The following is a 27,697-nucleotide window of genomic DNA, read 5'->3' as shown; positions in this document are numbered from 1 at the left end:
CAATTCCTGTCTATCAGGCCCAGGTAACAATTATGTGTGAGGGTAAGGTGCAGCAAGTGAATGTATGCTCCTCCTTACCCTCATGCCTAATTTCAAGCTTCCCAATGTCATCTCAGAGCTGCAATGTATTATCAGTAATTCAACTGGGACAGCCGCATCCACAAAACACAATCCATGACTCTTGTTGAACATGTTCTTCTCCACTGCCAATACACAATAGGCTTTTCTAGCATCAAATCTTTATGAAACACATCTGTGCATTGTTTTAGTGCCACCACTCCCAACATGAGGAGACATTGCTGACTCTAATTGGAGAAACCTGGAATGACTGGAAGTATCCTTATTTCTTGCTATTCTTCTCAAATCACATTTCCCTCTCATCTGTCAATCCTGTCATATGTAGTTCAAAAGGTGGTAGTTAATTGAATAGCTAATTGGAGGTTCCAAAACATCCCCTTCTTTATGAATGCTAAAGACAATACTGAAGTATTGACATCCATGTTCAGCTGGAAGCACCGTCAATAATTTAAGTTTTCATCTGAGATTTGCACCATTACAGATCATGTCATGGCATCATGTCTTCAGCCAATGTGATTCACTCCTTTTGATATCAAGAAACAACTGTCAGCATTGGATGTAGCAAAGATTACAGGGCTAGATAATATCTTGGCAGTAATATTGGGCATTGTATTTCAAATCTAGCTGTATCCTGAGCCAAGCACTTCCAGTAGAGTTATGAAATCAGTTTCCATCAGACAATGTGGAAAATTGCCCAGCCAAGTCATTATCACAAAAAGCAGACCAAAAACCATTCAGAGTTGTTAACTTCCAATCAATCTCGTCTCATCCTCTGACAGGGCTACTCAACTATAGACACCATCATAGCCTTTGTCTGAACAGACCAAAGAGTTGAATTTCAAAGATGAAGTTAACTTGGCAGTGTATGACCAATGTGGCATCAAGGAAGCTTTGGGGGGAAAAAGCTGGTCAATGAGCACCAGGGAGGGAACATTCTGGAAGATAGTTGTAGTGAGTTACTGAGCATGAGTGGCCTATAGGGCAGGGAGAAAGGATAACATGGCTGCCTGATGCCTGATGTGTGAGATCATACATGAGTTCTGTTGCAAAGGTCTCAGCTGAGAAGCCTGTAGGAGGCATGTTCACTCAGTAAAATGCCTGACTGATTGCACTAATTGCCTCAGTGCAATGTTAAGGGAGCAAGATTCCAGCATCAATGATGGGCAGGGATAGGCACAGTGCGAAGGACAAAGTGCTTAGAAAAAATTTTGCTAGAATTTACTAAGAGTTAGGAATGTGGTGCTACGAAGGGTACTTTATACTTTATTGTCACCAAACAATTGATACTAGAACGTACAATCATCACAGCGATATTTGATTCTGCGCTTCCCGCTCCCTGGATTACAAATATTAAATATTAAAAATATTAAAAATAGTAAAAATTAGTTAAATATTAAAAATTTAAATTATAAATCATAAATAGAAAGTAGAAAAATGGAAAGTAAGGTAGTTCAAAAAAACCGAGAGGCAGGTCCGGATATTTGGAGGTTTTGGCCCATATCCAGGTCGGGATCCGTTCAGCAGTCTTATCATAGTTGGAAAGAAGCTGTTCCCAAATCTGGCCGTACGAGTCTTCAAGCTCCTGAGCCTTCACCCGGAGGGAAGAGGGACGAAAAATGTGTTGGCTGGGTGGGTCGTGTCCTTGATTATCCTGGCAACACTGCTCCGACAGTGTGCGGTGTAAAGTGAGTCCAAGGACGGAAGATTGGTTTGTGTGATGTGCTGCGCCATGTTCACGGTCTTCTGCAGCTTCTTTCGGTCTTTGACAGGACAACTTCCATACCAGGTTGTGATGCACCCTAGAAGAATGCTTTCTACGGTGCATCTATAAAAATTAGTGAGGGTTTTAGGGGACAGGCCAAATTTCTTTAGTTTTCTCAGGAAGTAAAGGCGCTGGTGGGCCTCCTTGGTAGTGAACTCTGCTTGGTTGGACCAAGTCAGGTCATTTGTGATATTGACCCCGAACAACTTAAAGCTTTTGACCTGTTCCACTTGCGCACCACTAATGTAAATTGGGTCACGCGGTCCGCTACTCCTTCTGAAGTATACAACCAATTCCTTCGTCTTGCTGACGTGGAGGGATAGGTTAGGTGCTAACCATGTCACCAGGTTCTTAATTTCCTCTCTGTACTCAAACTCATCATTACCTGAGATACGGCCTACAACTGTTGTGTCATCAGCAAACTTACATATTGAGTTCGATGGAAACTTGGCTACACAATCATGGGTGTACAGTGAGTACAGCAGGGGGCTGAGTACACAGCCTTGTGGAGCACCGGTGTTCAGAGTGATTGTAGAGGAGAGTTTGTCCCCGATTTTTACAGCCTGGGTCCTGTCCGTGAGGAAGCTGAAGATCCAGCTGCAGATCTGAGTGCTAAGGCTCAGGTTCCGGAGCTTAGGAATCAGTTTATTTGGAATGATGGTATTAAAGGCAGAGCTGTAGTCAATGAAAAGGAGCCTTACGTATGCGTCTTTATTCTCCAGGTGTTCTAAGGAGGAATGTAGGGCCAGAAAGGTGGTATCTGCCATTGACCTGTTGCTCCAGTAGGCGAATTGCAAAGCGTCAAGGTTGACCGGTAGGCTGTGATTGATGTGTGCCATAACCAATCTCTTGAAGCACTTCATAGCAATTGGTCGATAGTCATTCAGGCATGCCACCTTTCTCTTCTTCGGCACTGGGATTATCGTTGCCTTCTTAAAACATGAGGGGATCTTAGGCTGAAGCAAGGAGCAGTTGAAGATGTCAACAAACAGTCCAGCTAGCTCGCTTGCACAGGCCCGGAGAACCCGTCCTGGGACGCCATCTGGGCCCGTCGCCTTCCTTGGATTTATCTTCAGAAAGGCCCTTCTAACATCCTCCTCGGTGACGATGAATCTCGATGCCACCAGGTCCGGTTCATCCGGAGGGTAGCATTGGAATATAAATTTAAATACAACAATGATGTGTTCAAGGGATTCAGTGGTCAGGATTCTATTATTGAGTGGACAGTGACTACTGGTGAGGAGTTGATGGAAGCTGATTATCATGGAGAGCTGTTGGATATTGAACTCTATTCTTAAATAGGCAGTTGGAGCTGGAAAAAAAAAACAAACTAGTTCAGCACGAGATGATGGCTGGGAAATGGACAAATCAATTGGAAGTTGGAATTTAGTAGTTAAGGTCAAAATGTAAACCTCACCTAGATCAGAGAACAACAGGAATTCTGCAGATGCTGGAAATTCAAGCAACGCACATAAAAGTTGCTGGTGAATGCAGCAGGCCAGGCAGCATCTCTAGGAAGAGGTGCAGTCGACGTTTCAGGCCGAGACCCTTCGTCAGGCCTGAAACGTCGACTGCACCTCTTCCTAGAGATGCTGCCTGGCCTGCCGCGTTCACCAGCAACTTTTATGTGTGGAGGGCTATAGGTTCAGATGTGGGTAGACGGGGCTAGCAGAAAAACAGTTCAGCACAGACTAGATGGGTTGAAGGGCTTCAGCCCAAAATATTGTCTGTTACCCTTTTCCATAGATGCTGCCTGTCCTTCTGAGTTCCTCCAGCATTTTGTGCATGTTGGGTGGGGTGAAGAACCAGTTTCTGTGCTCCAGTGGTCTATAACTCTATCAGATTTCAGGTCTGGTGCTCTTGAAATATACTGCAGCTGGTCATAGCCCTTCAACCCTTCAGCCTAATTGCTACAATCAAGTTAAAACTCCAAATAAGTTACAGGTAACAGACTTAGATTGTCTGAGTCAAATGACAGCCTGAGGAGTGACTGAAGAAAGATGAAAGAAATTACAAACAACAATAATAGTGTTCTTGACCCCAGAATGTAATGTGTAATGAAGAATAAACTTCCACTCCTACAGCTTGAGAAGCCATTAATTAAGTGCATGAATAAAGAACTGATAGCAGTCCAGCTCACATAGACTCTGGTCAACGGGAACCCTAAGCGAGGAATTTAGCATCCTGATTGCATTTGGACGCAGCTGACTGTTTATCTCAGATATGACCCTAGGCAGAACATGGCTGACAGAACACTTCTGGTGCCAAATAAGGACACTCCTTGCCTTTGCCGTGGATACAAAAGCACCTTTATTAGCCAAAAGCAGCTAAGCAGAAACTGGAAACATCACCTGGAGTTTTAACACATAAATCTGTTTAATCAGCTGACTGACTTCAAGGACATTGCTAGCCTTACAAGTTTCAAAGTATTGATCTCCTATTGCAAGGTGAGGATGTGTTGATGTAAACATCTGTTGCAAATCTACACTCTGATATCATGTGGGATTGGCTCTAATGTGCATCAGTAGACATTACCTTGGCTATCCTGTACAGTAGATGTCTGTCAATCTGGCACTTTGGGGACTTTGGTGGTGCTCTTCTGGCAGATTTTTGGGACATTGAGTGTTGTTCTAATTAATATACCAAAGCACTTTTAATTCACATTTTTATTTAATATATTACACAGAAATGGCATGGTCTTATAAATTTTCCAGTGAACCCAATGAGCTTAAAAGAAGCATGGAAACTGGGGCCCTGGTGAATTCAAAAGGAGTGTGAGAATCAGCACCCAGCTTATTAGTGGGCTTGGGGAAACAGTCCTGGCGTGCTGAAGAGAGCAGAGAAATAGGGCCCTGGTGAGTCTAAAGTAAATGCAGTAGTTAGCACCTGATGACCCAGATGTAAACCATCACAATTTCCAAATAATCAGATGGTGAACTATTAAGGTTTCACGATATTTGTCTCTAAAATTCTGAAAACATGATTAAAAAAGCACAAATTGTTTTTTTTTCTTACCATCATCTAATGTGAAGTGGAATCTTTAGTCAGCTGCAAAATTAATCTTCTTGTTTTTCTCCGCTTTCAATGTACTTAAAACAGTTTTTCTGAAGGTTTACTTAATCTGTTACATATGACCAAGTTCTTTAAGAGTAATCATGTATCCTGATGCATCGTGGGACAATCACATCATGGACAATGTAATGAGATTATTTCACACTGCCAAACATGAATGCAAAGTGGATTTAAAGCACCAGTTATTACTTACATGGCAAAGTATATCTGTGTATGAGTGTATTACGTGCCAAGCACAGACAATGGAGCAGAATATGTACCTAGCCATGCAGATTATGACTGATCTTGAACTTCTGTCAAATGAAGGGCTCATCCATTCATCCTGATGTAGGAGTAGAAGGAAACTATTCTGAGTGTACAGGCTCCATGTTTTATCAAATAGTCTGGAAACGGGAAATCACTAGTAAAACCTCTGATTGGAACAATATGCCAAATTCATTTGTGCATTCTTTCCTGTAAAATTGTGACCACAATACTCTACCCGTGATTTATGGGGGAGGGGAGTATACAGTTTTAGCATTGGTTCCCAGCTCTTGTATTCCACGTCTTCCCTTATAATTATCTACCTGCCTTGCTGCCTACAGAAATTTACAGAAATGCACTCCAAAGTTCCTCTTTTCCTCTAAGCATGCCATCATTTGTTCTCTAATTTCTTGTTGTATATGCCTTCCACAAATGCATTATCTCACACTCAACTGGTCTGAATTCCATTTTGTATCTATATAGGAAATATACGTTTCTTTCCTAGGCATATAGCAGAGTGCATTGCAACTATTGCCCTGTAATTGCATAGCACAGAAAACCTGAAACAATCCTCTCTACTCGTTTGGATATTAACAAATTGTTCTCAAATGTCCAACACACAAATTTAATTAACCTGATCCTTATTTTTTGCAATCACATCCTTTAGATAGATAGATACTTTATTGACCCCAAAGGAAATAACAGCGTTACAGTAGCATTACCTCCAACATTCTTACAGACGGGGTTATCATTTCCCTGGCTATAGGTTGACTTATGATAGAGCTTAATGCTGAGGGTAAGAATGGCCTCATATAGCACTCTTTGGAGCAGTGCAGTTGTCTTGGTCTATTACAAAGAGTGTTCCTCTGTTCAGTCAAGGTAGCACGCAGAGGCTGAGAAACACTGTCCAGAATTTCCAGGATTTTCCATGGGGTTATTTGTTCTACCACAGCCTCCAGTGGGTCCACTTTGACTCCTATAACAGAGCCAGCCTTTGTCATCAGTATATTGGGCCTTGGTATCACTCGCGCTGATCCCATTGCCCCAGCACATTACTGCAGAGAAGATTGTACAGGGGACAACAGATTGGTAGAATATGTGAAGGAAAGACATGCGTACTCCAAAGGACCTCAGTCTCCTCGGGAAGTAGAGCGACTCTGGCTCTTCTTGTACACAGCCTCTGCATTGGTGCTCCACTCAAGTCTGTCATCCAGGTGCACGGCCAGGTACTTGTAGGTCCTCACCACATCCACATCCTCACCATCAATGGTAACAGGGAGCAGTGCAGGCTTTGTCTTCCTAAAGTCCATCACCATCTCCTTTGTCTTACTGATGTTGAGCTGCAGATGATTCAGCTTGTACCATTTGACAAAGTCCTCCACCAAGACCCTGTATTCATCCCCTCATCCTTGCATTATACACCCAACTATTGCTGAGTCATCAAAGAATTTCTGCAGATGACATGATGCAGTATTCTATCTAAAGTTCTTTTGATTTAGCCAATCAAAAGAAAACATAAGCAAGTGTACCATATGATCTGTATTTCTAATACAAGCTATAAATCCTCCTCCATTGAGCACTCTTAACCAAATGATTTAATGTATGTTTGATTCAACATTAAGTAGCAGGTTTAGGTAATTCTTCAATTGCTGTTCTGGGTAAAATCCTTGACATTTCTCAATGCTTATGCACCATTTGATGGCAGGTTGCAAACTTGGAGAAATACTTCCCTGCCAGTATTTTGTTAAGCAACCAATTACAATTCTCTGCAGTTTTCCAATAACAAAAAAAAATCAATCTTTATAGTTTGTTTTCCAGACATGTAAAATTGAGATAACTGTTCCAGTGAACTATTCTCTCATTAGACATAAAAAAATCTAAGCGTTTTACCTCAGAAATCGATGTACATTGTCATAACATAACAGCTGTTTTCAATTACACATAAACATGTGTCTAATACTACATAAATGAGACATAGCAGATTTGAGAAATTGTGGAAATTTCTAACTTAACTGGAAAAATTTCAACAACTGAGCAATTTCCTCAGAGAAATAAGAGCTAGCTACTTTCTGCTTGGTTTCTTCCACCTGATCAAACAGGAAGAACTGGAGCTCAGAAACATGCTCAGCTGTGGAGTTAAAAGAGAGAAAAATCATCAGATCTGTCCAGTAATGTTGTATGTAAATTGGGTTATTTGTATGTCACTAAGGAAACATCAAAGGGTGGCAATCAATTCTACCAATTAGAATACAAGTATGATGGGAGCAGCAAGAAAGGCACACCAATGCCAGAACAAACGAATGCCAGAACAAACGAATGCCCGGACTCCTTTTGATGTTTATTAACAAGGGAAGTAGGAAAATGTATTGAGTCAAGGTAGCTGCGCAGTTGAAGACAATGAATGCTTGACTTGCAACCAGATGGCTGTCAGCTAGTGGTTTATTTTTGTTCACCTTATTAAGGTGAGCTAGTTCTGTTCTTTCCACAGTTGACTGCCTATTATTGTGCATAAATGGCATAAAATCTTATTTTAAAAGTTCATTAATATTGGGATCTAGGCTTAAAGCTGTGAAGATAAACGGGATAAAGATCTCCTTCCCTGCTAGATATAAGCTTCCTGCGTACAATGAGTTATCCATCCATGTTCTGTTCTTGCTTTGTAATGAAACCATACCCATCACTTGGAACAAATTAACAATGTAACATGTTGCAACAATTCCACATCTACAGTATTTTGCATCTACAATGCAATGTGATCTTGTACAAAGGCCACCAATGTATGATAGGTGTCCATGGCTCTGAGCTTAACGCATAACATACAACGGAAGGACCTCCATTCTTCAGAATCAAAGTCCAGCACCCAGAAAATAAAGCTTCATGAGAAACATACACACAAGAGCTGTTCTGAGCTCAAAGAGATATTGGTTACTTAATGCATCATGAAAGATATATCCATCTTGCTACAGATATAAAGCCTTTCTGATGGGCAGAAGGGGCCACACAGCTGGCAGGCAGTGCCTGGTAGATCATGTTGATGAGCTCCATACTTCAGCAGCAGAAGGAGGCTCAGAGATGCAGAGACAGAGAGATGCTGCAAGGAAACAGGCTATTTGCCCCACTGAGCCCACACTGATCCCCAACCATCCATTTTATTACACCCGTCCTACACACATTCCAATCAACTGCTACCCTCTCTCTCACCTTTACAATAGGGGCAATGTACAATGGCTAGTTAACCTACTAAGCTACACACTTTTGGGATGTGGAAGCAATCTGAAGTAACCAGAGGAAATCCATGCAGGAGACCATGCGGATTCAACACAGCCAAACATGGAGGCCTGGATCAAACCCAGATTGCAAGAGCTTTCAGGCAGCAGCTCCGCTAGCTGGGCCTTCTTTGTGGCTTTTGAAGTAATGCTATCAGATTCCATTATTAAAGTATAAAGTATAAAGTATTTAATACAGGCAATAACCTGAACAGCCTTCCTCTGTGCTGTTTCACAAAATACCTTCTGACATCCCTTTGATGTTTTTACAACACTCTCAAAAGAGGTCAGCCAAGGGTTGAAGGTTAGGAAAATCCAAGGACGGATGCTTATGTCGAAGAATAAAAAAGCTGTGTGAAAAAAGCTAGCCTATGACACCGTTATGAGTATTCTGGAATGCCATAAGTGTGTAGGAAAAAAAATTATTCACTGTAGTGTACCTGGACTTTCAGAAAACCTTTGATAAGGCCTCACATAGGAGGTTAGTGGGCAAAATTAGAGCAAGTGGTATTGGGGGTAGGGTACTGACATGGATAGAAAATTGGTTGGCAGACAGGAAACAAAGAGTAGGGATTAACGGGCCCCTTTCAGAATGGCAGGCAGTGACTAGTGGGGTGCCACAAGGCTCGGTGCTGGGACTGCAGCTATTTACAATATACATTAATGATTTAGATGAAGGGATTAAAAATAACATTTGCAGATGACACAAAGCTGGGTGGCAGTATGAAATGTGAGGAGGATGTTATGAGAATGCAGGGTGACTTGGACAGGCTGGGTGAGTGGGCGAATGCATGGCAGATGCAGTTTAATGTGGATAAATATGAGGTTATCCACTCTGGTGGCAAGAACAGGAACGCAGATTACTATCTGAATGGTGTCAAGTTAGGAAAAGGGGAAGTACCACGAGATCTAGGTGTCCTTGTTCCTCAGTCACTGAAAGTAAGCATGCAGGTACAGCAGGAAGAGAAGAAAGCTAATGGCATGCTGGCCTTCATAACAAGGGGAGTTGAGTATAGGACAAAAGAGGTCCTTCTGCAGTTGTACAGAGTGACTTGGACAGGTTGGGTGAGTGGGCGGATGCATGGCAGATGCAGTTTAATGTGGATAAATGTGAATTTATCCACTTTGGTGGCAAGAACAGGAAGGCAGATTACTATCTGAATAGTGTCAAGTTAGGAAAAGGGGAAGTACAACAAGATTTAGGTGTGCTTGTCCTTGTTCATCATTCATTCATCACACAATACAGAATGCTCTGCCTCAGAAGGCAGTGGAGGCCAATTCTCTGAATTCCTTCAAGAAAGAGTTAGATAGAGCTCTTAAAAATAGCGGAGTCAAGTTATATGGGGAGAAGGCAGGAAAAGGGGACTGATTGCGGATGATCAGCCATGATCACAGTGAATGGCGGTGCTGGCTCGAAGGGCTGAATGGCCTACTCCTGCACCTATTGTCTATAGCTCTGAAGCAATTTTAATGGGTAGATAGTGGCAAGTAATACTTAGGGAACACATTCTATTTTTTTTATTGCTGACATTAAAACACAGCAATTAATTGATTATACAAATATATTGGTCAAGCAGTAGTATAACTAAAAGGGACCAACATTATAGATCAATTACTAACTTTACTTGCAACAGAAAATCCACTTAGAGGAACTTAGAAGGTCAAGCAGCATCTGTGGGAAGAAAGGAATTGTTAAAATTTCAGGTCAACACCCTGCAACAGGACAGAAAATTTTAATTGGCTTAGTTGACAGTCAATTTGTAAAACGTAACAGAGCCTCACGTACTGTTCATCAAGCATGATACAACAACTTAAAATATCTAACATTAATTTTGTCCATCACCATGGGCCCCCTTTACCCAGAGCATGCCCTCTTCTCATTGCTACCCTCAAGAGGATGGGACAGGAACCTGAAGACGCACACTCAACATTTTAGGAACAGCTTTTTTTCCCTCCGCCATCAGATTTCTGAATGGACAATAAAACCATATACATTGCATCATTATTGCTTTTCTTTTTGTTTGCTCTCTTTTTGCACTATTTAGTTATTTTATTTTTAAATATACAATATTTCTTATTGTAATTTATATATTTTCTCTATTATATTGCAATGTACTGTTGCCACAAAACAAAAAATAAATTTCATGACATATGCCAATGGTATTAAAAGTGATTCTGATCATTATAGGTTTCTTAACATAAAGTGCAGCTTATTACAGTGGAGGTAAGGTCACCCTTGCCAATGCTCCTCCAAAAGGTAACGATAAGACCCCTCCTTATTGTATGTCATCTGTATGGTCATCTTTAACCGGACACTTTCACCAAAGTAGCTTTAGGTTTCTGGGCCAGTAATCATGAAAGATGACAGTATATTTATAAGCTAGTGTCATGTGTGACTGGAATGAAAGCTTGGATGTGGTGATATTCCCATCACAAACAAGGGAAAATCTACAGATACTGGAAATCTGAGCAACACACACAAATTGCTGGAGGAACTCAGCAGGCCAGGCAGCATCTATGGAAAAAGGTACAGTTGATGTTTCGGGCCAAAACCCTTCGGTGGAACATAGGGGCAATGCCGAAGGGTTTCGGTCCAAAACATCGACTGTACCCCAAGGAACATCTGTCAGTGGCCATGATGCAGAAAGGGTGAGTGATAGGCTCGTTACACACAGAGTCCAGGCCAGAAAAGTTGACTGCTGCGCTGGAGTACACCAGAGTCTCCTATGCACATAGAGCCACTAGGGAGGGGAGAGAGGGAGAGGGAGAGGGAGAGGGAGGGGGAGGGGGAGGGGGAGGGGGAGAGGGAGAGGGAGAGGGAGAGGGAGAGGGAGAGGGAGAGGGAGAGGGAGAGGGAGAGGGAGAGGGAGAGGGAGAGGGAGAGAGATACTAAGGTGCTGGAATGTGAGACTAGGCAGAATTCACCAGAGAGGAGGTCCCTCGTCTCGACCTGGCAGTGCTGGTTTCCTGGACATGGTGGGCATTTGATGTGTGTGTGGTTGGCTGCTACACAGTTAGCATACAAGTTGCTTCTCCACTGAAGCTCACGCTCTTGGGGAGGTTAAGGGAGCTCTCGCAACCTGCATGGGTTTTGGAGGTGTTAGTGATGAGGGTCCTGTAGCCTGAAATTGTTCTAGGAATGGAACTGGGGTTCTGGCTGATGATCTGGAGAGCAGATCCATAAGATACTTGTCAATACAGAGAGCCAGAGTGATGAAGCTTTCGAGGTTGGTGAGCATTTCCCAGGCAGACAGCTCATCTTTCAAGCACTTTGAGAGTCCACGGTGGTTACGGGCCAATAATTCTTCCAGCTGCACTCCACCGCGAGGGTCCTGAATTCCAAGGTGTAATCCAGCACCGGGCGTGAGCCTTAATGTAGGCGAGGTATCTGATTCATTGTCTCCCTTCCATTTCCTGGATGGACAAAAGCCTGGAGCATCTCAGCAGTGAAATCCTCATCTCTGTTGTAAATAGTGGTCTTACTGTCCCAGGTCAGAGGCCACCCAATCAAAAGCGCGATGATGAAAGCAACCTTGGCTCAGTCCATAAAGTACAGAGATGGCTGGAGCTCAAAGTGCAAGTCACAATGCAACAGGAAGTTGAGGCATCAGGCTGGGGATCCATCAGCATTCGGGAACTGGAATCTAGGGCTATGAGGGAGGAGGGTGAGTGGCACTGGGTTGCGGTTTTGAAATGGAGAGTTGGAAGACCATAGCAAGCAGATGGTCATTAGTTTCCTGCTGCTTCTGGATTGTGTGCTCATGTTGACGGACAAACCTCCTTTAGGCAAATAAACTCTGCTGTGTCTATTGCTGGTTCACCGTTCCTGTCAGGAATTGTAGAGAAGGCTTCACCCAAAATCAGTGAACAATACTTTGCTAATAAACTGTGAAATGAGGGCCCACAGAACATGAAAGAACAGATACTAAATACGATGGGTAAACAAGGTAACTGAAGGCTAGGAGCAACTGGCTGAGTTTGGCTGGTTTGATGGGTAACCAAGGCCTGTGAATGAAGCTGGGTTTAAATAAGTTGCAGGTGACGAGTTGAAAATGAGCAGCAGGTAACTCCTGTCAGCTGGGTGAAGCCTGATAGGTGTCTGCCTGTGCAGGCTTGATATAATTGAAGTCCATGCACCACTCCCACTGATACCCACAAATAGCAGCTACCAACTTGAGGAAGATCAAATTATTCCTCACTGTTTATTTTCTGTCTGATAATCAATTTTCAATCCATGTCTATGTATAACCCATAATCCTGTGTTCTTTACCCTTGCTGACCAACGACATGTAGGAACTTTCCAAAAACCTCCTTAAAATCCTAAGTATACCATACCACTGGTTCTTCCTCATCTGCTCTCTGAGTTACATCTGTAAAGAACTCAAACACAGTGGTCAAACATGAACAACACACATCAAAGTTGCTGGTGAACGCAGCAGGCCAGGCAGCATCTCTAGGAAGAGGTACAGTTGATGTTTCAGGCCGAGACCCTTCGTCAGGATCTTTTCCTACAGATGCTGCCTGGCCTGCTGCGTTCACCAGCAACTTTGATGTGTGTTGCTTGAATTTCCAGCATCTGCAGAATTCCTGTTGTTTGTGGTCAAACATGACATCCTTTCACAAATATACACTGACTTTGCGCAGGTATTCATTTTAAGGTATTCTGTTTTTATATCCTTCACTATAGACCCTACAGGCTAGCACTTTTTCCACTATTGATGTTACACCAACAAGTTGGTAGTTCTCTGTTTTCAGACAATCATCATGCAGTGCTGCCAATGCAGTCTTAAGTAGCTGCCTCTGTGACTGATGAACTGTGACTATGAGGACAAATATTTGTTTCTCTCACTGGTAACTTTGAGGTGAGTAAATCACAGAATTGCTCCAATATCTACCCTCTCTCTTTTAAATCAATGAAAACACAAGAAACAAGCTACCAATATACTTGTAATCAGGCATACTTAACCTCTGTGTATGCTGATCATTTCTCATTGTGTGCTGGTGTTGGGCTGATCTATCATATTCCTTTTACCTTCAGATCAGTACCTCAACTCATATTCATAACCTGACAAGTTCTTGAATGGACCACTAGATGGAGTGGATTGCAGTGTGTTCTTTTCACTGAAAGATAAGTAATCTGAGATGATCCTGTAGTCCCAGATTTAGAGGTCTAGAATGGAATCTTTTTCAGATATACAGATCAGTGCATTATCTTATTGAAGGCATTAACCATTTTGGAATCTTAGTCTATTGTGCAGTAATGTGCATAATGATTTAGCTGGAGTTGGCCATTTCCTTAAATTTCTGCACCAGAAGAACGGGAAGCAATAAATGACCTGGATGTATTTACATGTGAAGGACTGCCACACTTGGAAGCCCATGTAGTGCGAGGGGAGGAGGTGTAGCGGCAGGTGTAATACTTAACATGGTTGCAGGGATAAGTACCTACAGGGGGGCTCAGTGGAGGGATGAGCAGATAAGCGAGGCATGGAGAGAGTGATCCCTGCAGAAAGCAGAGAGGGAAAGGAAGGGGGTGATGGTAGTGAGATGAGAGATGTTGCAGGAATGATATGTTGGATGTGGAGGCTCATGGACAGGTAGCTGAACATAAGGAGAACGCTGTCCCCATTAAGTCTGTGGATGGGGAGGTTAATACATTGATGGCAGATACTTGGGAAATAGTAGAGATGTGGGTGAGGGCAGCAAAGGGGATAGCCCTGGTTTCTGAAAGATGAGGAAATCTCTGATGTCTTGGACTGAAAAGCCTCATCACAAGAACAGATGCTGCGGTGGAGATGGAGGAACTGAGAGAAAAAGTAATTGCACTGTGCAAGAAGCTCTCTGATATACTCTCGTCTTGTATCTGACCTGCCTGGTGGTGTAAAATCAGAACTCCTCTGTTTCACAGCATTCTTCACCTGCTTTTCTTTCTCCGTCCCTTCCAGATTTGGCTGAAATCTTCACTGAGATATAGCGACACCTTTAATCCAGTCACTGCCATCTATTAGATTACATCATCAAATGGGCTCTGATAGATATCAACAACAGCTAAGTTGGCCACCTCTTAATCCATTCAACACACATCTAAGTTGCTGGTGAACGCAGCAGGCCAGGCAGCATCTGTAGGAAGAGGTGCAGTCGACGTTTCAGGCCGAGACCCTTCGTCAGGACTAACTGAAGGAAGAGTGAGTAAGGGATTTGAAAGTTGGAGGGGGAGGGGGATCTTAATCCATTCCATTTCTTTCAGCCTGGCCACTTAAACAATAAAGACAACAGAAACACAGCAGGAAGAAAATCAATATTGAAGATTTCAAGGATCCCACAAAGAAAGTTCTTCTCAGTCAGCACCTTACACCCCTTACCAGTGGAGATGCAGAATATCCACAGGTCCTGGTTTGCTCTAACATTGATCAGAATTTGCCTTGACTTCTCTATCTGAAAACATTAGGAGAAGTTTTAGAGATTCGGGAGCCAATTCAAAAGGCATCCTTGGATTGAAGTTCAACAGGTATCAAAAGTAAGCAGCTCTCTAATCACCTGAATGCCAAGGTACAGCAAAAAGACATGACCTAAAGAGATTGTAGATGGAATGAGTTCTGAAGGTCTAACAATTAGCCAAAAAATAATGTGTGTGGATTCACAAACAGAGGCACAAGCGATTCTGTGGATGCTGGAAATCTTGAACACCACATAGAAAATTCTGGAGGAAATCAGCAACAATGGAGGGAAATAAACAGTCGATGTTTTGGGTTGAGATCTAATGAAAGGTCTTGGTCTGAAACATGAGCTGTTTATTGCCCTCCATAGTTGCTGCCTGACCAGCTGAGGTCCTGCAGCATCATTTGTGCATATGGATTCTTTAATATTGTCAAGACATTTATGACCTGCAATTTTGCCACTATCCCTGATCGACAATCATAAAATATTTACAACACAGAAGGAAACTGTTAAGTTTTGTAAATCCAGAAGCTACTCGAAAGAAAAGCGCAGGAGTCTGGGATAATTTGTCTACTTAATTTCTTTTCTTTAGCGAGTCAAGCACTTATGAAGTGGTGTGTAATGATCTATGCCATACACCTACTTCTTACATATAACCCATAATGAACTATGTAAACAAAGAAAGAATGCTTAATCAAACAATATAGTTATAATATTACTCAAATATTTCTGAAATATTAAACACATTACAGAAACCATTTGGTCCTGTTGCCCAAAGAAAACCTAATCCTGCCTCCTTCACTAGGTTTGTGCCCCACAAACAAAGACTTATTAAATGTGGTGAGCATTTTTATCTCTGCCTTCATTTCTGGCAGCGTTTCAGATTCACAACCCACAGGATGAAAACATGTTATCTTATCTTTTTCCAATCCTTCTGCCATTTACTTTAAATCTATGCCTTCTAGATTTTGACCTGCAGCTAAGAGAAATAAGTTCTTTATATTTTTGACATCTAGGCTATCTGTTATTTTATGCACATTTATTAAGTGCTCCATCAGCTTCTTCTGTTCCAAAGATAATAACCCCAGCCTATCCAACCTTTCCTCATAGCCGAAACATTCCACTCCTAGCTGCACCTTCTCTAGTGCAGCCACTTCTTCCCAGTAATGGAGAAAACAGAACTAACCAAAATTCTCAACTTGTGACCTAATGGGCATTGTCTACAATGGTAGCATTACATCCCTTCTGGTGTAGTCTATCTCAGGTTATAGATCAGCTTGAACTGCTGCTTGAACCATCATATTGACTGGCCTGCTGCCTTTAAGCGTCTATGAACTTACACACTAAAATGTACATCCACACTACTCAGAATTACCTCATTTATTGTGTATTCCCCTACTTTATTGTAATCCCCAAAGGCATTACCTCACACTTTTCTGGAGTAAGTTCCATTTGTCATTTTTCTGCCCAACTGACCTGACAATCTATACCCTGCTACAGTCTAAAGCTTTCCTTCTCACTGTAAGCTACACAGCCTACTCTTGTGTCACCTTGTAAACAACCATTTTATATTGCTTAATTTAGGTCTAAATCATTATTTCATAATACTGCTAATACTGAGCTCTATTGGACATCTGGGAGCAGACTAAAAACACCAGAAAATGATTCCCTGTTGCTTCTTGTCACAGAATGTGTTTTGAATCCAGTTTGCTAGTTTCCTTTGTATCCATGTACCCCTACTTTCTTTAGTCTGCCTTTTATACGACACTTTAGCAAAAGCCTTGCTGAAATCTAAATGGACCAAATCATGTCAACTAGCATCATTAACCTTCTCTCTATTTCCTCAAAAAAATTCAGTCACGTTAATCTGACGTGACCTTCCTTTACAAAATCCACACTGATTCTCCCTCATGAAGCCAATAGCGGATAGGAAGAGCAACACCTCTTATTCGAACTTGTTAGTCTTCAACTTGATGGCATCAACATTGATTTATATGACTTCTGGTAAACACTCTCCACTATTTTCCTTCCCTCCTCTTTGTTTCCCTCATGCCTGTGCCCCTTCTCCTCCCCCATCCGTATGACTTACCCATCACCTCCCTCTCATTCCTCACCTCCTTCACTTTGTCCCATAGTTACTGTCCTCTCCTATCAGATTCCTTCTTATTCAGCCCCTTGTCTTTTCCACCTATTACCTCTTAGCTTCTCACATCATTCCTTTTTATTCCCCCTCCCCCACCAAATCCCTGAATTCACGTATCATTTGCCAGTTTGTGCTCCTCCCTCTCCCCCTACTATTTTATTCCTATTGCCCTCTTTTTTCAAGTCCCGATGAAGGGCCTTAGCCCAAAACATTGACTATTTATATCCCTCCATAGAGGCTGCCTGACCTGCTGAGTTGCTCCAGCATTTTGCATGTGTTGCTGAAGATTTCCAGCATTCGTAGAATGTCTTGTTCTTCACATCGCGTGTTTACATTAAAGAGCAGGGGCTTTGCAGTTCTTAGTGCAGTTGAAAGGATATGTTCTTTAGGGATAAATAAATTGTGAAACTGAGGTAGGGACATAAGTGTGCCTGACAAAATAAAGCCATTTGAAAGCACAGTCTCACTAACATTGGCACCTAAAAACTACTTGGCAGACACTCTGGCACCACAAAAGACAAGAGATGTCTCACTCACCGACCTGCTGGATCAATTGTGCAGTCACTAGAACTGGACATCTTTGAACATTGAAGAAAGTTACAACTTCAGAATCAGAATTATATATTTGTGAAGAAGAAGCTGTTTCAACACCCTAATTTGGGTGCTTTGCTGAAGTGACTAGTGACAGCTATGAAAAGGTGGTATGTGTGATTTTAATAAATTTTTAAAAAGGGAATCAGAATAAAATATTATAGAGACAAAGGAGATATAATTCACAGAAACAGCCCTACGGTCCTGCTAATCCATACTGAGCAAAATATCTATCAGAGGAACTCCTGTTTATCCGTGTTTGGTCTGCATTCCAGCTTTCTAGCCATGTACCTGTTTGAAAGTCCTTTAAATATTTTAATTTTATCCTCCTCTAGTTTTAAGCTCTCCTACTCTGGGAAAGGGACAGTGATCATCCTCCTAGCACCCATCATCATTTTATATACCTCTGTAAGGTCACCCCTCAGCTTCTGATGTTCCAGGCCAAAGCCCCAGCCTACCTAGCTTACCATTACACTCAAATCTTCCAGTTCTGGTAATACTTACTGTCTTTTCTGGATCCTTTCCAGTTTAAGGCCATTCTTCCAGTTTAAGGCCATTAAGGCATGGTGACAATAATTGCGCAAAAGACTCAAAGTATGGTCTCACCAATGACTTGCAACATGATGCAACAATTGTGCTCAATGCCCCGAATATTGAAGGCCAGCATGCTGTTTGAGATTTTTCTGAAGTTAGAAACATGGAAACCCTACAGCACAATACAGGCCCTTCATCCCACAAAGCTGTGCCAAACATGTCTTTACCTTAGAAATTACCTAGGGTTACCCATAGCCCTCTATTTTTCTGAGCTCCATGTACCTATCCAAGAGTCTCTTTAAAGACCCTATTGTATCCACCTCCACCACCGTCACCGGCAGCCCATTCCACGCACTGACCACTCTCTGCATAAAAAACTTACCCCTGACATCTCCTCTGTACCTACTACCAAGCACCTTACGAAATTTCAGACAGCAAAATATTAATTAAAATGAGAACAGGCTTCAAATAATAAAAACTATTCACAATTTAACTTTACCTGATACATTAAGATTATTGAAACAAATCATTGGATGTAGACTATTCTGATTCTGTACTACTGAAACAGTGCAGGGAAGACAATAGATGAATGTTCATGTTAATTAGTGCTGATTGAAATGTTCAGGGAGATTGGGGAAGGTGTTAAATGGCCACCTCCTTTATTAAAGCATGGTTAAAGCATACACTTGCCATTTAATGATCCGTTATGCCTTTGGGGGATTCTCTGGCTGTTATGGAAGGTGGACCAAAGGTGCTCAATGAAGTGATTCCCTAATCTGCATTGGGTCTCACTGATGTAGGGAAGGCTGGCCAGGAGCAACGGATGTCATAAATGACACAGGTGAAGTGCTGCCTCAGCTGGAATGATGGTTTAGGGTTCTAAATGGTGAGGTGTAAAACGGAGCATGGTGATAGGGGTAAGTGCCCAGAGGGTCATTGATGGGGAAGGAGTCCACCTGCAACTATGCAGTTAATCGGCAATTTGGCTGATAATCGGAAACACTTCAAACAGCGATTCAATATATACGAAGCAGCGAGCAGAGCCGGTGGGACAGAGGAAAAATTGAAAGCATCTGTCTCTCTACACATAATTAATGAAGGTGATTTGGACATCTATAACAGCTTTCAAATTGATGAGTCAAACTTCAAATTGGACACTCTGATGACAAAATTTGAGGAGTATTTTGTACAAGTAAAAGCATCATAATTGAAAGATATAAATTTTTTTCCAGTGAACAGAAACAAGGCTGTTAGCTTTAACCAAAACTGAGCTGAAATTCACACACTGAATAAGTCCTGTGAGTTTGGAGATTTGAGAGGCTCACTAGATGGGGACAAAATAGTTTGTAGAGTCCTAGATAATCGGCTCAGAGGAAGCCTGCTCTGTGACAAGTATTTGATGCTAGAAAAGCTCTGAATATGTGTAGGGCAGCAGAGACCACACAAGCACAAGCTAAGGAGCTGCTCAGAGCAGAAACAACAGTGCATGCTGTGAAAACAGAGGGGCAGAGCACAAGGCATTTCCGAAAGCAACAACAAAGCAAAGATGTAGGCTCAAACAGCAAATACAGCAAATGTGGAGGTAAGCACATCCCAAAGTTGTGTCCTGCAATAATTGTGGGAAGAGTAATCATTTTGCAGAGTACTGCAAAACTGGGGCTACCAAGAGAAAGGTGCACACAGCTGATGAGGAGACTGAGGAAGTTTTTTGTAGATTCTTTGCAGACTGCTGGTATTGGTAAAACAGAATGTATTATTCCAGTGACTGAATGAGACAGTAATTCCATTCAAGCCTGACGCCAGAGCCCAGGTAAGTCCGTTATCCATGGATCTGTGGATAATTACAAGACTCTCAAAGTAAAGAGCAAGATTTACCCTCGTGAAGTTAAGTAACAGACTATACTGGAGAGAACGTTCCAGTAAAAGGTGGCTGTATAGTGAACTTCACGCACAAGGGGCTGCACCTAAAGGCACAGCTACTGGTTGTAGTAAAGAGAGTACAGCCATTATTAGGTCTGGGTGCATGTTAAAAGCTCAGCCTTTTGAAAAGGAGTTTTTGTAATGGCTTCACAGAACAAAGGTAACCACACTTCACTCATGGAAGAGTGCAAAGATGTCTTTGAGGGGCTTGGATGCTTACCTGGTGTACACAAAATTCATGTAGATGAGTCAATAGCTCCTGTTGCCAATGCATGCAGGAAAGTTCCGCTTGCACTTAGAGACAAACTTAAACAAGAACTAGCATAAATGGAATGGATAAATGTCAGACAGAAAATTGAAGAACCAACAGATTAGCTGAGCTCACTGGTCATTGTACAAAATAAAAATGTAATATTGCGGATATGTCTCGACCCTAGAGATCTCAATAAAGCCATCAAGAGAGAGCACTTTAAATTAGCAACACAGGAGGAGATCATGTCCCGGTTTGCAGGTACCAAAAGGTTTAGCAAACTTGACGTGCCATCTAGGTTTTGGCAGATGAAAATTGATGAGGCCAGTTCAAGACTGTGTACTTTTAATACACCAGAGGGAAGATATATCTTCTTTATTTACCATATGGGATCCAGTCCACACCAGAAGTCTAACATAAAACTGCCCACATGATCTTTTAGGGCATAACTGGTGTCAAGATCATGATGGACGTCATCATCTTCTGGGAGTCCACCAAGGAAGAACAATGATGCACGACTGAGACAGGTGTTAGTCATGATACAGAATGTCAATTTAAAGAGAAATATGAATTTGATATTAAGAGACTGACTTTTATAGGAGATGTCATATCAGAAGAGGAGGTGAAGCCTGATCCAAGAAAGATGTCAGACATTGAGAACATGGAGAGGCCCCAAAACAAGGAGGAGGTGAGACATTTCCTGGGGATAGTGACTTACCTGGCTAAGTTCATCTCTCGACTGTCTACTGTGTCAGCACCACTTAGGTCACTCCTTGAGCAGCGTGACGAGTGGATTTGGTCTCACAAGCAAGAAGAGTGTTTCCAGAGGCTGAAGAAAGTCCTAACTGAGGAGCCTGTGCTGAAGTTTTATGATCCAGAAAGGTGCACTAGGATATCAGCTGATGCGAACTGGTATGATTGTGGAGCAGTAGCTTGATGACAGTAGTCTATGCATCAAGGGCTTCAACAAGGACGGAAGTCAATAATGCAGAGATAGAGAAAGAGATAGGTTCAATAGGTATATTTAATGTCAGATAAATGCATACAATATACATCCTGAAATTCTTTTTCTTCACAAAACATCCACGAAAACAGAGGAGTGCCCCAAAGAATGAATGACAATTAAATGTTGGGACCCCAAAGCCCCCCTCCCATGCATAAGTAGCATCAAAGCAACGAACGGCCCTCCCCCACCAGCAAAAAAGCATCAGCACCCTCCACCGAGCAATCAAGCGTGCAGCAAAGCATCAGTAAAGACACAGACTTGCATTACCCCAAAGACTACTCATTCACCCAGTAATTCAACATACCACAGGCTCTCTCTTTCTCCCCCAATAAGGGTAAAAGAGATGGCCCCATTTCACAGCGAGAGGGGAGACATAACCAACAATTTGCTGATGTTAAAAGTCTGTTGCGTCGCTTTTTCCAAGCTCTGCGCCCAGAGAATTGGCTCCAGAAAGGCTCTGGGCTCTGTACACCCAGCTCCTGATGTTCCGTGTTCTCCCGCGACACCTCAGTCAGGGGCACCGGCCTTGAACTAGCCCATCTCCAGAGCCACGAAAATCCAGCACCCTGAAGGTGCGCTAGTCTTCCAGGCTGCGTCCTTGGCATATCAAAAAGCGGCCAGTCGTGAGACCCTGAGAGCAGGTCCCATTTCTGCAAAAGACCGAAGTCAGAGTATAACTCCAGGTCAGGGTCTTCAAAAGAACCTTGAAAAGGGAAAAAAGAGATATTAAAGATAGAAGTAGAGCTGCTTCCAAAGATGCAAGCAAAGGAGCCGCCATTTAGCGCTATCTTGACTTTGCACCTCCCAAGAGGATTTCCACAAAAGTCTGATGATTTACAGGAGCGCACTACTTCAGAATGGCCTTTCACCAGCCCAGATGCTGATGAGTCAATGCATACACAGTAACCTTCCATTGCACCCAAACCAGTTAACACCTAATGAGCACACAAGGTCAAATTGGCTAAAGTAAAATGGAAGGAGAGATAGAAACAGTACCATGACAAGACTGTGAAAAACCTGCTAGTTCTGAAGCCTGGAGATCAACTGAGAATCCAAGATCATGATTCTGGCACATAGTCCATGCAAGGATATGTGCAAGAGAAAGTTGCTCCACATTCCTACCAGATCCAGATGGAGTGAGCAATACCTCTAAGAAGGAATTGTGTGGATCTACAACCAGAAGCTCTAACCCATATCTGTGACACATCACCCATCAGTGAACCAAAGGGGCCAGCAAATGTAAAGAATAAACTTGATGTTCAGAATTCTCAGAAAGACACGAATTTTAATGCTCCAAATATAAATTTTACACCTGTGGAAACATATAGCAGACCAAAAAGGATCATTAAACCACCTCAGAAACTGATTGAGGGTTTTAAGTGAAGAAAGGACTGCACTTGCTCATTACAATTGATATTGATGTAAATATCTGTGTTGGAAAGCATTATTGTTTCTTGCAGTAAGGAAATAGTATTGTGTTTATTTGCTTTAAAAGGGGAAGATGTGTTATTATGTGTGTACATAATAAAGAACTTCAGTTTTCAGTGTGCAGTGCAGGTGGTTCATGCAGAACTGGAGGTGATGTTGATGAACTAGGAGCACAGGCAAAAGAGTGGACCTAAGAGCCAGGACTGTCTCCTGTTAGTAAATGTGTTAGCATTTAAACCCATGCAAGGTTTGCCTATTATCAAAAACAAAACAGAAATTGGATGGCAGAGGGGAAGAAGCTGTTCCTGAATTGTTGAGCGTGTTCCTTGAGGCTTCTGTACCTCGTTTGTAATGGTAGCAATAAAAACAAGGCATGACCTGGACGATGGAGGTCTCTAATGATGGAGGCCACCTTTTTGAGGCACTTGCTCCGGGAAGATGCAATCTGGGAACAATGGACTCAGAATCAGAATCAGGTTTATTATCATCGGCATGTGACATGAAATTTGTTAACCTAGCAGCAGCAGTTAAATGCAATACATAATCTAGTGGAGAAAAATAATAATAATCATAAATAAAATTAAAATACTAATAATAGTAAATAAACAAGTAAATCAATTATGTATATTGAATAGATTTTTAAAATGTGCAAAAATAGAAATACTGTATATTAAGAATAAGTGAGGTAGAGTCCAAAGATTCAATGTCCATTTAGGAATAGGATGGCAGAGGGGAAGAAGCTGTTCCTGAATCGCTGAGTGTGTGCCTTCAGGCTTCTGTATCTCCTACCTGATGATGACAAGTGAGAAAAGGGCATGCTCTGGGTGCTGGAGGTCTCAAATAATGGACTTTGCCTTTCTGAGACACTGCTCCCTAAAGGTGTCCTGGGTACTTTGCAGGCTAGTTGCCAAGATGGAGCTGACTAGATTTACAACCTTCTGCAGCTTATTTCAGTCCTGTGCAGTTGCCCCTCCATACCAGACAGTGATGCAGCCTGTCAGAATGCTCTCCACAGTACAACTATAGAAGTTTTTGAGTGTATTTGTTGACATGCCAAATCTCTTCAAACTCCTAATAAAGTATAGCCACTGTCTTGCCTTCTTTATAACTACATCGATATGTTGGGACCAGGTTAGATCCTCAGCGATCTTGACACCCAGGAACTTGAAGCTTCTCATTCTCTCCACTTCTGATTCCTCGATGAGGATTGGTATGTGTTCCTTTGTCTTACCCTTCCTGAAGTCCACAATCAGCTCTTTCGCTTTACTGGCGTTGAGTGCCAGGTTGTTGCTGTGGCACCATTCCACTAGCTGGCATATCTCACTTCTGTCCACCCTCTCATCACCACCTGAGATTCTACCAACAATGGTTGTATCGGCAGCAAATTTATAGATGGTATTTGAGCAATGCCCAGACACACAGTCATGTGTAGATAGAGGGTAGAGCAGTGGGCGAAGCACACACCGCTGATGTGCGCCAATGTTGATCATCAGCAAGGAGGATATGTCTTACATCTGTGCTAGGTAAGTATTGGAAAGGATTCTGAGGGCGAAGTTCAAAGTAAATTATGTACAAAGTGTATATATATATATATATATATATATATATATATATATGTGTGTGTGTGTGTGTGTGTGTGTGTGTGTGTTACCATATATCAGAGTATATATATGTTACCATATATTTCGGAAGGAGGCAGAGCATAAGGAGGATCTCCTGGTGATCTTGGTTCTGGGCCTGGCCAAGATGGCCATTCATGAGTCCTCCGAGGATACGTTCGTCCTCAGCTGTCCTTGAAGAGGGAGTACACTGGGGGACTTCTGTGAGTGGTCGGTCCTCCAGGGTATTGACTGTTTTATTGACAGTAGCAACCATATTTTAATTTGAGTATACTTACTGTCTTGTAAATATTGACTGCCTGTACCTTGTGTATATGTGATGCAAATAAACTTTTATAGTTTTGTAAAATAAAACCCTGCAGCAGAACATACACATCAACGTACACTCAGTGGCCACTTTATTAGAATATCTAATCAAATGGCCACTGGGTGTATGTACTTTGATGATAAATTTACCCTAAGCTTTGAACTGAAATGCCAGGCAGGGCAGTCAAATGAAAGAGAGAGAAAATATGAGTAGAATCAAAAGCCAGTCGTTCCAGCCTAGATGGGAGTGAACATCAAACAAGATGGCCCCGTCCAGTGGTTGGGTCAGCCAGAAAAGGACATTCTGGGAAGGTGTGCCATTGTGGTAATGCCAAATACAGGGAGGAGTCTGAATGAAGTCAGGTGAGCGTGCTTGGTGTAACAGAAAGTTTGGAAAAGCTGTCACGGATGCAGTGAAGAGATACAGTCACAAGTTTACTCATTTAGTACAGACCCACCCGCAAGGTGAAAAAGCTTTTAGCTACAAGCCCAGGAATACAAGCAGGAATAATACCAGTAAAGTCGGCCCTCTGTGCAGAAAGCAGAACTGGTAACGGAAATTCACAGAGCAGAGGCCAAATGTTACTATAGCTAATCAGCTGCACAAAGACCGCTGAACAGGAAAATATGCCATTATTATAATGAAGTTGTAAACTCATGCCAGCTAGCTCCTTATGAACAGAAATTTAGCTGCCAGGTAGCTCAAAGTGCATTTATTATCAAAACATGTATGTAGTTGGTTTTAGATGTTTCAGAAAGGAGAAGGTGGGAGGCAAAAGAGGTTGGGGCGTGACACTGTTGATCAGAGATAGTGTCACGGCAGCAGAAAAGGTGGACGCCATGGAGGGATTGTCTACAGAGTCTCTGTGGGTGGAGGTTACGAACAGGAAAGGGTCAATAACTTTACTGGGTGTTTTTTATAGGCCGCCCAATAGTAACAGGGATATCGAGGAGCAGATAGGGAAACAGATCGTGGAAAGGTGTTATAATAACCGAGTTGTTGTGATGGGAGATTTTAATTTCTCAAATATGGATTGGCATCTCCCTAGAGCAAGGGGTTTATATGGGGTGGAGTTTGTTAGGTGTGTTCAGGAAGGTTTCTTGACACAATATGTAGATAAGCCTACAAGAGGAAAGGCTGTACTTGATTTGGTATTGGGAAATGAACCTGATCAGGTGTCAGATCTCTCAGTGGGAGAGCATTTTGGAGATAGTGATCATAATTCTATCTCCTTTACAATAGCATTGGAGAGAGATAGGAACAGACAAGTTGGAAAAGTGTCTAATTGGAGTAAGGGGAATTATGAGGCTATCAGGCAGTAAATTGGAAACAGATGTTCTCAGGGAAAAGTACGGAAGAAATGTGGCAAATATTCAGGTGATATTTGTGTGGAGTTCTGCCTAGGTATGTTCCAATGAGACAGGGAAGTTATGGTAGGGTACAGGAACCGTAGTGTACAAAGGCTGTAATAAACCTGATCAAGAAGAAAAGAAAAGCTTACAAAAGGTTCAGAGAGCTAGGTAATGTTAGAGATCTAGAAGATTATAAGGCTAATAGGAAGGAGCTTAAGAAGGAAATTAGGAGAGCCAGAAGAGGCCATGAGAAGGCCTTGGTGGGCAGGATTAAGGAAAACCCCAAGACATTCTACAAGCACATGAAGAGCAACTAGATAAGACATGAAAGAATAGGACCTATCAACTGTGACAGTGGGAAAGTGTGTATGGAACTGGAGGAAATAGCAGAGGTACTTAATGAATACTTTACTTCAGTATTCACTATGGAAAAGGATCTTGGTGATTGTAGTGATGATTTGCAGCAGACTGAAAAGCTTGAGGATGTAAATATTAAGAAAGGGATGTGCTGGAGCTTTTGGAAAGCATCAAGTTGGATAAGTCGCTGGGACCGGATGAGATGTACCCCAGGCTACTGTGGGAAGTGAGGGAGGAGATTACTGAGCCTCTGGCGATGATCTTTGCATCATCAATGAGGACGGGAGAGGTTCCGGAGGATTGGAGGGTTGTGGATGTTGTTCCCTTATTCAAGAAAGGGAGTAGAGATAGCCCAGGAAATTATAGACCAGTGAGTCTTACCTCAGTGGTTGGTAAGTTGATGGAGAAGATCCTGAGAGGCAGAATTTATTAACATTTGGAGAGGCATAAAATGATTAGGAATAGTCAGCATGGCTTTGTCAAGGGCAGGTCATGCCTTATGAGCTTGAATGAATTTTTTGGGGATGTGACTAAACACATTGATGAAGGAAGAGCAGTAGATGTAGTGTATATGGATTTCAGCAAGGCATTTGATAAGGTACCCCATGCAAGGCTTATTGAGAAAGTAAGGAGGCATTGGATCCAGAACTGGCTTGCCCACAGAAGACAAAGAGTGGTTGTAGACATGTCATATTCTGCATGGAGATCAGTCACTAGTGGAGTGCTTCAGGGATCTGTTCTGGGACCCTTACTCTTTGTGATTTTTATAAATGACCTGGATGAGGAAGTGGAGGGATGGGTTAGAAAGTTTGCTGATGACACAAAGGTTGGAGGTGTTGTGGATAGTGTGGAGGGCTGTGAGAGGTTACAGCTGGACATTGATAGGAAGCAAAACTGGGCTGAGATGTGGCAGATGGCGTTTAACCCAGATAAGTGTGAAGTGGTTTATTTTGGTAGGTCAAATATGATGGCAGAATATAGTGTTAATGGTAAGACTCTTGGCAGTGTGGAGGATCAGAGACTTCTTGGGGTCTGAGTCCATAGGACACTCAAAGAAGCTGCGCAGGTTGACTCCGTGGTTAAGAAGGCATATGGTGTATTGGCCTTCATCAATCATGGAATTGAATTTAGGAGCTGAGAGGTAATGTTGCAGCTATGTAGGACCCTGGTCAGACCACACTTGGAGTACTGTGCTCAGTTCTGGTCACTTCACTACAGGAAGGATGTGGAAACCATAGAAAAGGTGCAGAGGAGATTTACAAGAATGTTGCCTGGATTGGGGAGCATGCCTTATGAGAATAGGTTGAGTGAACTTGGCCTTTTCTCCTTGG

The sequence above is a fragment of the Mobula birostris genome, chromosome 3, assembly GCF_030028105.1.
Source record: "Mobula birostris isolate sMobBir1 chromosome 3, sMobBir1.hap1, whole genome shotgun sequence".
NCBI classification, from domain to species: Eukaryota; Metazoa; Chordata; class Chondrichthyes; order Myliobatiformes; family Myliobatidae; genus Mobula; species Mobula birostris.
Note: the sequence above shows the minus strand (reverse complement) of the source record.